At 38.8% G+C, this 12,647-nt stretch overlaps 1 long non-coding RNA gene across 1 annotated transcript in view; it reads left to right on the top strand.

The window, feature by feature from the left end:
• LOC134470836 (uncharacterized) overlaps nucleotides 1-12,647 on the top strand; it is an 80,458-nt gene that overhangs the window by 40,426 nt on the left and 27,385 nt on the right. The window contains exon 3 of the long non-coding RNA XR_010039991.1: nucleotides 4,911-5,002. This is a non-coding gene — a long non-coding RNA (uncharacterized LOC134470836). The remainder of the gene's footprint in view (nucleotides 1-4,910; nucleotides 5,003-12,647) is intronic.

Genomic DNA, 12,647 nt, shown 5'->3' with positions numbered 1-12,647 from the left:
AAGAGCAAGCCACCTATCCTTCTTGACTTTTTCCTGACTCAGTAGACTGATTTTTCTTTTAAACCCTACCTTTCTGGGCACAGTGGAAACATTGCTGCAATCAGTCCTGCATGCCTCTTCCTTTTCCTCGGTTGCATCAAATCTTCAAAGTCATCTTTAAAGACACACAGGCATCTGCCAAGATGCCCTTCAGCCTGCATTTTCCTTGAGCAGTGTTCTCTCCCAGCTGCTGAACAGCTACCCCTTACATCCACTAACATGGATCTAGTTTCAGGGCTTTACTGGGCCATGTGCTTGGATGGAGATGGCGATGGTGGTAAGGAGCAGGGCTGAGAAACCCAACCAATCACAGATTCCCACTTCTTGAGGGTGTTGCTTCTTCCCAGAGGTTGGCTGTGGAGTAAAAGTTCAGCCCTTCTCTCTGGCCCCTGCCATGCCATGGCCTTTCTTGCTTCTCTAACCCTGTATTTCTGATCTCGATCTAGTCTGGGTCCTTTTGGCTCTATTAAAGACAACAGCAACACCAATAACACAGCAACAACATTACCCTAAGAAATATGAAAAGGTCTCTTTACTCTGTTTTTTGCTTTCCTAACTTCTTCCTGAGATGAAGAAAATCTTATCTGGCATCTGAGTTGAGGGAAAGATCAAAGCAGGGAAGGAAATATTGGGCAAATAGTTAATATTTCAAAAATATTCTTCTGATACAATAGCATAGATAAAATTTTAATTTCTGGCTTTTAAATAATTGGTCATAAGCATTATTTAATGTTACTACTTAGTCTCTATGATTATAATTGCTGAAGCTTACCTAATATTGTATTGCTTAAATTCTGCAAGAGCATAAGGTTTCTCATGTTCTTTTGAGTGCGAGGAGCTGTCGCATCCCGATGTGATGGGATTGGGTTCTTTGCAAGCACTTTGAGAGGTGAGCTCTGTGTCAAAGATGGCTTTATGATCCTTAGGAGCTTCTTTTTATTGTTGTTAGCAATAAGACTTTAGAAACATGAACATAAATTAGACATTTATTGAGTTTCTGCCTCTGTTTATATTGAACAAAAAGGTCCATATTTATGTGCTCTCTAGTGCTTTCTGAACAATCAAACACTTATCTCCTATTCTCATGAAATTTACAACTGGGTAGAAAACATCAAATGAGAGAATCGTAGACATGCAGAGAACTGGAGGAACACAAGATAAGATGATGCAGTGCGCTCTTCAGAAATCTTAGTTTGCCGCTCTTGGTGTAACATCTAGACCACAGGACTCTGAATCCAATGCCTCAAACTCAAACTTTCATGACACTTTATTTTGTTTATATGTCATGTGATATAGTGCAAAACACTGTCATTTCTAGAAGTTCTGTATAAAATAAACTCAGAGGTGGCAAATGCAGTGGGAGAGAGGTGAAGGGATCAAGTCAGTTATTCTGAAGCAGGCTCTATCTAACAAACACAAGTTTCCTCCGTAGCATTTATATTTGGGCCAGTGGAGGTCAGGTGTTTGGAGAAAGATTAATAATCCACCCTCAGCTACCGCAGGGCACAGCATTGATGTCAGGCACAGGTGTGCAGTGTTTAGCAGACTTTATTTCTGCCTTGGATACTGGCTCATCTATGGAACATGCTACCTGACACCCACAACTCTAAGGAAAATCTTATTTTAGCTCACAGTTTTCAGAGATTGGAGTCCACAGTCAGCTGGCTTTAAGACACGGTGGCATGGCAGAGGGGCATGGCAGAGGTGAAACAGCTCATGGTATGGCAGGCAGCAAGAAAAGAGAGGGCTAAAGTAGGAGGCAAGGAGATACAGTCTTCTAGGCCCCACAGTGACCCAGCTCCCCTCACTAAACTTTCCCACCCAACATCACGTTTAGCTATAAGCTCTTTAGTAGACTAACCCACTGATGAGTATCACGTCCCCATGACCCAGGCACCCCCTAGCAGCTGCACCAATGAGGACATGAGACTTAGGGGGACATCTAAATATAAACCATAACAGCTCCCTATTGAGGGCAATTTACTTAACTTTTCTAAAAGCTAATTTTCTCATTTTAAGTAGTGACAAACATATCTACCCATTAAGGTTGTTGTGAGGATGAGAGCCATTGTAAAGTGCCTAGCACACAGTAGGTATTCAGTAAAAGTCTGCGATTAATGTTAATATTCCTTTCAAAAGCGTTCAGGAACACAAACAGGGTGATTATGGAGGAGAGATGAGATTACAAAAACAAAACAGAATTAAACTAAACACCAATAACAACTTACTTAGCCTGAAGTGACTCTCCTTTTGGGAGTTTTAAAAGGTGATCACAGCTTCATTTCATGATATTACCTTCCCCGGGCCCATAGAGAACTGACTGGCATGTTTATTAGTTTGAGTGATTTTGTTTCTTGATACTTTAGAATTTTGTAACACCCTTTTGTGCTATTAAAGATTCTCTGGGGAGTTACAAATCCAGGATTAAGATTTCCTTTAAAAGTAACAAAAAGTAAATAAATAAGATATCTCTCTCTTTCTTATCCAGGAAAAGTCACAATAGCATCCAATAAGTGACTGGTTTCAAGTCTAGGCCAACAGTGAGAATGCCATTAACCACCTCCCTTCTTTCCTGTCTTGGGGGGAACCCTCCCTCTGCTCAACCAGCAGTGGAGATTAAAAGCTGCAGCTCAACAGCAAGCTGTCCTCTTGGTGCAGAGGAGGGCCCTGCACAGAGCAAAGCAGAACAGGAACTAGCAACAAGAAAAGAAGAAAGGGTGGGATGGGAGGGGGAGTTAGCTCGGCGGCACGGCACCTGCCTGGCAAGCGCGAGGTCCTGAATTTGACTCTAGGTGCCAAAAAGAAATTTTTATAAAAGAAGAAAATGAAAGGAAGAAAAATCAAAGTACCCGAACTGTAGGCTTTGGGGAAGTCCTCTGGGTAAAGGGAGACAAGAGCTGACCTTGAGGTAGAGGAAGGTGGCTGGACATGGGCAAGGAAAGGGGTAGCTAAGTGCATTCACCACAGCTTCTCCTGATACCCACAGGAAACTTGGTTCTGATAGTCTCACCCACAACGCTTCTGCTGAATAACTTTTCCAAAAACCTGAGTACCAACTGAACACCTAACTTTAGCACATTTGTCTTTTTTTAATTTTATAAAAAAATTCCAAATTTTGGTAACAAAGTAATAAAAGAATAACGGTGGTTAATACACTATGTTTTACTATCTTTGAAATAAAGTACATAGAACAAGAAGATCTATACTAGGAAGAAATAAACAGATAATAACAGAAAAATTGCTTTTCAACAAATTAAGATAAACTAGTATAAATGAAACATGTTAGCATATATATTAAAATGTTTTTGAAGCAACCAAATAGGAAATTTAGGGAAACATTTAAACTTTTCCTTACCTTCTATTTACCTGTCTTCTATTTTGCACTTTACCTGTATTTAAAAACTTTTTGTGTTTCTTAGGTAAGAGAAGCCATGCACTAATGTCAATGTACTCTGACCTGAGAGTATTTTACTTACATTTACAATCAGGATTTCTTAGTACACTCTAACACTCTGTCAGTTCTGCTATTAGTGATTTGAAAGACTTTGAGGAAATTATTTTTTCTGTTTTGCCCTCAGAATCTTCATTTGTATCATTTTGTTAAATATTTGTATAGCTCTTATCAGAAACTGAGTATTGTGGGGTCAGTTATATAGCTCAGTGGCACAGCACCTGTCTGGCGGGCGTGGGGTTTTGAGTTCCATTCTTGGTTCCAAAAAAACCCAACCAAAACAACAAAAAACCAAACAAACAAACAAACAAAAAAAAGAGCTGAGTATTGTGATAAGTCCTGATGGTAAAATGGAGAAAAACAGTGACATGGTCTTTGATTTATGACTATCATTATATAGTGAAAGCAGGACTCTCATTATATAGCAAGCACAAACAGCTAAGCTAAATAATTACCGATGGTAGTGAGTTCAACGTGTGGTGAGGAAAAGCCTTGAGGTGGAAGCAGCATGGTGGACAGAGGCCTTGGGAGGCGTACATGAGGAGTTATGGTGGATAACAAGGAGAACCTGGGGAAAGGGGCCCCAGAGAGGCCACTCATTGGAGCTGCACCACTGAACCCGGGATGCGTGTGAAGGCCAGGCCACAGGGGCCAGTGAAGGAGTCTGGGAGACCCCTGGAGGCATCTTACATGGAGGTGAGATGGCCTGTACACGATTTACAAAAATGTCTGTGTTTTTTATCACTTTGAAAATTCTACTGTTTTGACTATCTTAGGGCCAAGTAGTCTCCTATTAATATCAGAAAAATGTCTCTGACTTCTAAACAGTCTTTGGATTCTCAGAGAAACCCCTTTCTGAGACCCTCCCATCTCCTTTCCCATCTTCACCGTTTGTCTGGACCATTTTCCTCCTACCTGTGGTGACAAATGCCCACACCTGAACTTCTGGGGCACCCCTTTCTTGTCCCACCTCCAGGTATATCCTTGTCCATGCACTTGAGTAAGCCTGTTCCCGCTTGCCTTCAATGCCCTGAACCTGGAGTGCCGCAGTAATTCATCTCCAGGCAATCACTGGCTTTCCCATCCGACTTACTGGAGAACTGTTTGTTAAACTCTTTTTCAGGGAAGAGAGAAGGTATCCAACAAAGATATATTGTGTGCTGTATATATATTGTGTGCTGCCTCGCCCACAAAGATAAAGTTGTTTTCTCCATAATACGGCCTCCGCACACATTCTAAACTCTTTAGGCTTAAGTGTTTTAGGGTATCCAGGGAGGACTCAGCAAACACCACATGGCAGGGACCATAGCTGCAAAGTCTGCTTTCAAGCAATTTAGCTCATGGGATTGGAGCAAAGCGCTGGTCTTTCAAGACAGTTCCTCACAGAAGGATGTATAATTTCTTCCTCCTGCCTTTTCAGTTTGGCAGTATATTGTGCGGCATCAGTGTATTACACTTTGACGTGACACAAGGAGAAGGCACAGCCCTGCTGCCTTTGGATCCATACAGATGGTGAGTGCCCAGAGCAACCTTTCCCACAGCTGATAAAAGCTTTCAGATTAAAAAATCTCTTCGGTTTCCTCCCATGTGCCAGGGGAGCTGTAAGTGTCAATCTTTTAACTTCCTCACAAACAATGCCTGCAGGTGAATCGCTCTAAGCAGAGCGGATGGATGCTCATGACGAACCTGTTAAGATACTTCGGTACCTTCTTTTCCTGGTGGCAGTTCAAGGACATGCCTGCATAACTTACCGATGAGCTGCACTTTTAAAGTGCAGGTGAAAGACAGACCAAGTATTCCACTGAACACTTTGGGATAAGACTGGATTATTAGGTCCAAAATGAGGACAGTCAATGTACATATACTACCTTCTAAGACTGGTTATGCTTACTGGATAGGATTTTTAAAAAAAACTTCTTTCTTTGCCTTTCATACCTATTTTCCACTTTTCTAAAAACTCCCCTTCTACTTTTTCCTGTAAGATTGTGTCTAAGTGGTGGGTATTTTTAAAATTTCAGACTCTTCAGAATTATCTCTTAGGTTTTTTTCAGAATGTTAAGTCCTCCTGGTAATGTCTTACAATCTATTTTCCTTGAATCTGTAAGTACCTTGTTAACAGTGTGATATGCAGCAAACCAAACATTCGTGTAGTGTCTTCTGCCTAGGAGATAAAGCTCTTCTTGCAATTAACATCCTGGAAGATATCAATAACAGTCTCCTTCTGATTTAGGGACCCAGGAAAGTTGCCAGATGATTGAGTGGTGAGGGAGCAAAAGAAGAAGGGAAAGGAGGAGGAGGAAGAGGAGAAGAGGGAGAGAATGAAAGAGGAGAGAGAGACTGCAACTGAGACTGAGCCAGAGAGGGAGGAGATGAGAAACAACAAGAGAGGAGAAGGGAAGGGAAGGGAAGGAAAGGGAAGGAAAGGGAGGGGAGGGGAGGGGAGGGGGAGGGGAGGGGAGGGGAGGGGAGGGGAGGGAAGAGAAGAACGGAAAGAATCTAATTACATGGAGAATATCAAATCTTCTGAAGTAAGACAATGACTAGACTTAGGCACATAAATGTCTTCTTAAAAAGACTGATATGGAAATAAACACATTGACTAGATACTTTTTTTATTTTAAAGAGGGTAAAATTAAACAGAACAAAACAGATCATAAGGAAATAATTTTAAGAAACACAGATTTCAAAGCAAGACCACTGGAGATCTTCACTGTTTATCACATTGTCTCTTGTTTTCTTCAAACAGTTGTCCCCATCTCCACACACAATGAATACATACTGAACATGATAGTACTAAACTAATCAGAACAGGATGATGAAGACGTTTTATGTCTTCAAGATCAGACAATAGGAAAGTCAACAATGGCTGCCATAATGTCTCTTCGAAATAGCTGTCCATGTCTTTACATGTGTTGAAATTAAACACAAGAGGCTAGACTAATATCACTGTGAACAGTGAAGGATAGTATTGCTAGATTTTATATCATAATGCTACAGAAGTAGCACTGCGTATCTTAGTGTCTCTTCTTTCTTCAGAATATCTGTTCATTACATCATGCATTATATAATCTGTTCCCATAAACTGTTTAGAAAGTCTACACATGTGTGAATCTCTACATGTATATCTATCTTTTCTGTATTATAGGGAAAAACAGATCAAAACAAGACAACAAAACAAGTTCCTAGAAAAACATGAAATGAAAAAGACATATAAAACTACAATACTAGATAATCTACAGTAGTTACTATGCTGTCTCTTGTTATTTTCAATAGCATTGTCTACATCGTCAGGCATAATATAAATGAACATAGCATTACATGGTAATTTTAATAAAAACACAACATTGGAGACATTGTAGGACTTCAAAAGCAGTTAATAATCAAACCGGAATGGGTATCTTATTGCATCTTGTCATCTTCAGAGTAGTTGCCTCTACTCTTAGATTTGATACAATCAAGCACACCAAATTCGAATAAAATCAGCCAAGACAAAACAACGGTCTTCTCCACGTTCTTAAATTCTAGCATCTGAGTTTTTCTCAGAGAGGCCCTCTACCCTGCTACCTATCAAGCCACCATCTTCAGAACTTAGATACATTCTTTAACAGTAACATAACACCAAAAGTTCTTCAAGATACAGTTTTTTGGGGGGAAGGGGGACCGGGGATCAGAGTCATGACCTTGCGTTTGCCAAGTAGGCACTCACGCCACTGAGCTAACCCACCTAGCAAGAGACATTTTTTTTAAACCAGGCTTTTAAAATAAAAAGTAGACTATGTTTAGTTATCTGTTGAATCTTCCTAAACTTTTAAGTAATTCTGGTAAGTTAACAGAAGAGACCTTAGTTTATAATAATATTTTAGTTTTTGCCAAAGGTTGTCAAGATGACTGGGCCTAAACCTAGATTTTAATGGACATATTTTTCTGAATGTCACAAGTTCAAATGGCTAAGATCCAAATCTAGAGGCTTCTATATGCATGTTGAGTTTTGTTCAAAATTATTGATGGAGTCCTGCTAGTTTGTAAATTATCATCAAAACCACAATGACCTACCTTGATGAGGAAGGTGATTTGCTTGAAATATATCATGCAAAAATTCTTATATCAAAGAACACAGTTAATCTAACACAATGGTTATTAAAAAGTCTCATTTAGTGTTTGGTGAACTCTAGATTTCTATTTTTTACAGGGATGATTCTCAGTTTGTTCATCTTCTAAATTCAAATCTTACTCTGTGGTGGGATATACTCATAATCCCAGTGCTAAGGAGGTTGATGCAGGGTTACAAGTTTGAGGTCAGCCTGAGTGACTTACTCTAGATGGTTAAGACTCTGTCTCAAAAATAGATGGATGGATAGATAGATAGATTCTTTTTTTTAATATAGTGTGTATGTGTGTGTGTGTACATGTGTGTGCACACTCCAGAAGGTTAGGGAGAATGGTTAAGCAGAATATGATATTTTCAATGAAGCCTACAGAATTTGTTTTACTTGAAATAAAAAGAACACAGCACAATTCATGAAACCATTGACGTGGGAAAGCAAAACTATTATTTCTCTTACTGAAATGCTCAAGAAGCTGACTTGGCTGTGATTTATGAATATAACAGAACATGAATCTAACACAGCTAACCTGGATTTTTTTTTGAAACCTCTATGCTTTTGGGGTAATTTCTGAGGGAGCTGTTTTCACTTTCAACTTTTTAATGTTTATTAGTACATGTGTGTAGTACACAATGATTGAATTCATCATGGGGTGTTGTTACATGCACATAGCACCTCTTAATTCTTTTCACTTCTCTTTCCCTCCATCTCTTTGCAAAAGGTCTATATTCCTGTTTCCTATTTTCCATTTTCTTTTATTTTGCTCATTAAATTATTTGTACTGTGAGCTTCTCGTATAAGAGAAGCCGTGTGATATTGACGCTTGTGGATCTGACTCATTTCCCTTAGCATCATTATGATCTCAAGCGGCATCCATTTTCCTACAAATGGGCAAAGCCTACCTTTCCTTTCCTGCCTTCTCTTTCTTGATGTTAATTGGCAGAATAGGAGATGGTGCTACAATGTATGTAGCTGGTTGCTGCTGACCCGCTATCTGCTCTTGAATTTGACATTAGGTCTTTAACTTGGTGTGGTCGCCATTTTACCAAAATACTTCGTTGATATGTAATAGCTCATTTAATATAAACAATGGATGATAAACAAGTCAATCACAACCTGAAAGATTTAGACCTACTGTGTAAACAGAGCAAGTTGAAAGCTCTCCATATGTTTACTAACAGCGTGAAAGCAGTATTAGAAGGAAGCAAAGAAGCTGTTAGTTGTTGAGAGATCTTATATCAGTCTCTATCGTGGAAGCATAAACTAAGTTTTTGAGCTCTTTGATTGCTAAGATTCTATAGCTCTAAGCCCTAAAACCCTAGAATTCCTCAGAAGCAGCCCCAAGAATTTCCATGTATACTTTTTTGAGTAATGAATGAGGACAGTGGAAAGTGACCAATACTCCAATTGCTGAGCAGACTGGGGCTAAAGGAAAGAAGCATGGATGAGGAAGAAAGTAAAGAAGGGATGGCGTGATAGAGAGAAGGTAGGAGAGATGAGAGTGCGAAAACATTTAGAGATCAAAAGTACGTCATGCATACCTCTGAACAACTGGGTGTGTGTGTCTGTGCGTGATAGAGAGAGGGAGACAAAGAAACTGTGTGAAAGAGAAAATGTGCACACTTTGCCTGTACTCTCGTCTTCACTCCGTTTGCATACCTTGCCATCTTCAAGTTAGATCTCTTTTCTGGAACATTTCTCCTGTTAGCTAACCATCTCCTATCTACCATCTCCCACCACTCTGCCTGCTCTAATGACCAAGACCGCTTGCTACGACTGCTTCTTTTAGGTTGTTTTTAGAAGCAACCTGACCTGACCGTTAGAAGCAACCTTCCCTGACCACCCTACCCCAGAGAAGTTTGCATTTCCTGTTTGAATGAGCTCTTTGGCCCACGCCTGTGACAGCCCAGTGGGATCACTCATGTTGTTCTATGTTTGTGTCTTATCTGTCCAAATAGATTAAAAGCTCTTGAGGGTTCTCTTGATTTTTGCTTTGCTATTTGTTTAAGAAAATAATTTATCCCACATAAGAGCTGCACATAATGCTTCACACCTAGTAATAGGTGGACAAGAAACATGTTGGTTGATGATTAAACAGTAGAGAAAATATCATATATTTTCGAGACCACTTTGCTGGCTAAAACATTAAAGTTGGTTTAACAATCTTCATGAGCAGAAAATCTTTCTTTATGAAGAACTGAATTCCTTCACTTTTTAAATTTGCCTTATTGCAAGTGAAGCATAATTATACTATGGCTGTTATAGTAATGGTTTCCAGTTAATAGAAACAATATCTACCCTACCTACAGTATCCATTTCAAGTCATAGATTTTAACAGACAAGAATTTGTGAGATCTGTATTGAGCTGGAAAAAAAGGAAGGAAAAAAATTGGTAGCTAAATTGGTAGCATGATTTGGGCTTCCACAAACCACGTTAATATATTAAAATTTCCTCTTTCAAATTTATTTCCAGAAGCACCATTTTTCATAGCAGCCAAAGATCTGCTCAAGACTAATTTCATTTCCTGCTGTGCCCTTGCACAGGTCATACTGTTCAGCTTAGATTAGAAGTTGAGGGGCATTTTTCTTTCTTTCTTTCTTTCTTTCTTTCTTTCTTTCTTTCTTTCTTTCTTCTATTCTTCTTCTTCCTCCTCCTCCTCCTCTTCTTCTTCTTCTTCTTCTCCTTCTTCTTATCTCAGATGGATTTGAAAATAGTTTGTCACAACAAGCAGTAATTACAGAACACTTAGTATTTGTAAAGTGCTTTCCAACCTTTTACCAGTGCATCACTGAAACTGTATTGTTGACGTGGTCTACTTATCTTCTGAATTTCCAGATGGAGAAAAGGGCAGAGAGGTTAAGTGCCTTGCCTGAAATTTAATAGTATGCTACTAATATTCCCCAGTACTAATGCTTCACAAAGTTCTGGGTAAAAAATGTTATCCATATTTCCTTTCTAATTTTGAATGGAGGTATAATCCTAGAGTTACCGATTAGCCATTGTTTGTAAGACTGCAGACGTATTTGGTTTGTAGTTTTTATTTGTTAAGAGATTAGAAGGTACTTTAACAAAATGAAACTAATTGAGGAAGTTTTAAATAACAGTGCATAAAGGAAATTGTTTTGTGGTGTAGCCGTGCACATAAAGCTACCGTACACTTTTTCATTTCAGTAGCCAAATAGTTGAAACCTCAGTGTAAAAGCTCACCAAAAAACTCTCCCCCACTGCACAGTTTTTAGGCAATAAGACTTGCATTTTATATAATTTTGTAAATTGAAAGGAAAGAAGGGGAAGCCGGCCTGCTGGTGTAGTGTGGAAAGGGTTTGTGAATCACCTTAACTAAGTTTATGGGCTTCTCATTTCTTCGTTTCTACTTGGGACTTTGAAGAATCTGAACAGATAATCTTTTCCTTTTTATACCTAGAGATGTGTTGGGGTGGGTGGCAGAAGTGGAGCACCTGCCCAGCATGTGTAGGACCCTGGATTCAATCCCTAGCACAAAGCAAAGCAAAACTCAGGTTTAAAGGAAGGAAATCTTTAATTATCTCCTAAGTGGAAAAAAAGAAAGATACTCTTTGAGATTCTTGACACTGGTAATCCTGATATATTCAGTGGTATGAGGAATTAGACCAAGCAAGCCATGAATTCATCTCAAAAGTGACTTTTCGGGAAAATATTAGTGTTCTTATTTGAAGTGGCCAGTCTCTTCATTCTCTGATTAAAGTGATTTTTTTTTTTGATACTTTGGCTAAATAAGGTCTTGGTAATTGTTAGAACTGACAAAGAAGAAAAGGCAAAAGGAATTTTCTTTTCTTTTTCTGGTCTTTCTTTCTTTCTTTCTTTCTTTCTTTCTTTCTTTTCTTTTCTTTCTGTCTTTTTGAGACAGGGTCTCCCTATGTAATTCAGGCTGGCCTTGAGCTCACTTTGTAGCCCAGGCTGGTTTTGAACCCACAATGATCCTCTTGCTTCAGCCTCCTAAGTGTTGAGATTACAGGTATGTAAAAGAAGTTTTCTTAGGTTCTTTTGATAGCTCTTTTTCATCATATGTATGCATAGTAATGTCTTTAGAAGTACATCTTTACTATATTACTATTACTATAGCAATTAAAGATGAGAAGACTTTATAATGTTAATGTTAGCTGTAACATTTCCCCTTTATATATACCGTATTATTAAAGAGCTATGATATCAGAGAGCACTTGCCTGACCCAGGAGAGATAGTCACATGAAAAAGTAATTCTAGAAGTGACACTCCAAGCAAAATCACTGTGATGGTCCAAGGAGAATAGAACCACGGAACATATTTCTTTTTCATTGTACAGCTACTTTAGTTATTATCTATTTATTTCCCTCTGTCCATCTCTGGAGAAACCTTGGCATTAACTATGTTTTCCTTTCTACAAAGTGTACCTTTGGACTGTAAGAGACAAAATAAGAACTCATTGTGGGCCATCTGAGTATCTATACACTAATAAAAGGCAGCATTTTCATCTCCTTGGATCATTTCTTCTTTCAGTTTTCTTTTATCAAGGGCTCCTAGGATAAGGATCAGTTGGCTGGATTTTGCATTAATAGAAGTAATGGTAATAATGACATTTTTAAGTGGTATCTAGGTGAGAAGGATTGAGATGATCATTGTACTTGTAATACCTTGTTTAAAAACCCTAAGCAAATGTTAATACAAGCCTAGGATAATATTAGGGTATAATTATTCTGAAGTTGATAAATACAACTAAAGCTGACGATGATTAAGGGAATTGCATATGATTACATTATTCAAAAGATACAGAGCTGGAACAAGGACTTGGATATTTTCATCCAGACCCAAGTTCTGGGCCCTTCTAGTAGCTGCATGTAGCTAGCTCCTCTTTGTGAATTAGCACCTGGGGAAACAGCAGAACGTTTTCCCTTAGGCAATGGACTACCTCCACTATTTGCTGACCATTTACTTTATGTGAAATACTGCAAATGGTAAACTCAAGAAAAATGACTCATGAGCAATATTAAAACTCATGAACAATGTTAAAAAAAAGAAACTTAATTAATGATAGAC

Source organism: Cavia porcellus, unplaced genomic scaffold (genome assembly GCF_034190915.1).
Source record: "Cavia porcellus strain 051 isolate PalLab524CR breed Dunkin Hartley unplaced genomic scaffold, mCavPor4.1 scaffold_17, whole genome shotgun sequence".
In the NCBI taxonomy this organism is placed as follows: domain Eukaryota; kingdom Metazoa; phylum Chordata; class Mammalia; order Rodentia; family Caviidae; genus Cavia; species Cavia porcellus.
This window is presented reverse-complemented; position numbering and strand designations above follow the sequence as displayed.